Below are 2,394 nucleotides of genomic sequence, written 5' to 3' on the forward strand. Positions count from 1 at the left end.
GCAATGAATGTACAAATGTGCTTTACACAATTGATGTATGTATGGATTGTGATAAGAGTTGTATGAGCCCCTAATAAAATGATTTTTTCTTTAAAAACTACCATTATTTTTCTTGTTTCCTTTCTACCATCCAGGATCACATCTTTTCATCTGTTCTTACCTCCCACAGGAAAATACTATCTTACATGCTGGAATAATTACTGACTGGCTTTTATTTTTTGATTTGTCACATAGTTTTGGTACTCATTAAAAACCTTTTGTTTTCTTTTACTTGTTTTTTAATGTTAGGCCCAAAGAATCATACAGGTCAACCCCAGCTTAGTAGCCTAAGGTGTCATCTGACTTTTAGAATCCAAAGGCAAAAGTTGGATCACTTTATAAACCTCCAACAACGTCATACTGCTCTTATAAGAATTAAGATGTCAGTTATATATGACATTTAACCCACTGCCTGAAACCATAATAAGGGCTACATAAGTATTTGGTATTCTTATTCTAAGGAGACTTGATGGCGCCTTAGCTTAGGGATTGCTGATGACATTACAAAGCAGGCAATTCAAAACACTTTCTCCCTGGGAGAGTGAAAATTTAGTCTTAGAAACCTTTACAAGTTAGAACTGACTCAATGGCAGTAGTTTGTTTCAGTTATTAATTATTTTATTAGTAATTACAATCTATTTTATTTGTACTGGTCATGGTCCAAAGATGAATCCAGGCCATATGGGTGGCCAGAATCTCTTATATCCATTGGCTACATAATACATCTTTCTGTAACTGTAATATGGTTTAGTTATCTACCATCAGGGTTGTTACCCACATTTGTGCTTCTAAGATGTGGTGTTGCTACAAACATTCCGGGTTAAGTGTTCCACCACAAATAAGCAAGAGTTTCTGTATAAAGGTATATTCTTGTTACTTATCTCTCTAGAGTACCTGTATGCAAACCTTCAACCTTACTAGACATTCTCTTGTCATGGCCAAAGTTGCCTTGCCATTTTACACTTGCACCAACATGGAGAGGAGATCTCCACAGCTCCACTGACCTTTCATACTGGTGGTTTGACTTCTTACCAAACTGATGAGTAGTTTTAATTTGCACTCTGTTAACTTTGGACATGCTTAAGTATCTTTTCAGGTATTCATTAGTCATTAAACTTTTCTATGCTGTATTGACTGATCAAACATACTCTGGATACAAGTTCTGCAGTCAGGAATACTGGTCCTCAGCCATATCTTTCTCTAGTTCTTGCCTCTCAATCATGAAATTCCTTGGACTCCATACTGCTCAGGCTAATGTTACAAAACGCCTTTAGCACTGCCAATAATTGCCCCAAACACACCACTCAACCATTGGTCTGAAGGCACGCCACTCTAGTTCTGTGTTAAACCACCACTAGTTCTGAGTGAAAACTAAGCTCACTAGATTAAGTGCCTGAAGACCCTTCACGCCGCCAAGTAGAAAGCCAGACTCAGTGCTCTGTTTGCTTCCTTCTCTGAGCCCTCGGCTTCATTTAGACTTGGGGTTCTGTCTGCACATTCCATACCTTTGTAGGCTCTTTGGTGGCAAGAATATGTTGAGTATTTTCAATGTAAGGTGAAGTCATGGTTTCGTATTGGCCTGTGATTCACAAGGTCAGCAGTTCTAAATCACCAGCTGCTCCTGAGGAGAGAGATGGGACTTTCTACTCCATAGACAGTTACGGTCTCAGAAACTCCCAGAGACCGGTCTATCCTGTCCTATCAGGTCACCATGAGTCAACATCCACTCCATGGCAGTAAGGTCTGCTGTAAGAAATACAAGATATTATCCCCATGGATTTTAATCTTTTTACATGCGTATGTCAATAAACTTTTAGCCAAGAATCGAAGAAAAAAGGGGATTGTGACAGGATTTCGGCTTCATCAACAGTGTCATTTTTGTACTATAAACAAGTGTAAATGATGTCTGAGACTGCTGTGTTCTCCATTTAATGTGATTAACCAAAACGTTGCAAATGCTCATTCAACAAGCATGAATTAGCTCGTATTTCCTGCCAAACTCTGTGCTATTCATATCTGTGTATATCATTTCATTAGATTTAATTTTTCAAGAGAAATGAATGAAAATGGGGAACAGTACCAGAGAGCAGCCTAGACAAAGATTCGATTGCTAGTTATATGCCCAGCAGTCACAAGAAACTCATCAATGTACTAACAATTAATCTCCTTAGCCATGAATGAGCAAACAAGTGAACATGTCAATAAACGAATCTGTAATAGATAAGCAGCAGCATGCGCTGGTGAAATGGTCATGGGATTTTGTGAACACTTCATGAAGTAGATTGACACCGGGTCTGCAATAATGGGCTCAAACAACTGTGAGGATGTCCCAGGACAAGACAGTGTTTTGTCATT

The sequence above is a fragment of the Echinops telfairi genome, unplaced genomic scaffold (assembly GCF_000313985.2).
Source record: "Echinops telfairi isolate 266 unplaced genomic scaffold, ASM31398v2 ScPeMD7_7468;HRSCAF=8506_2, whole genome shotgun sequence".
Taxonomy (NCBI): Eukaryota; Metazoa; Chordata; class Mammalia; order Afrosoricida; family Tenrecidae; genus Echinops; species Echinops telfairi.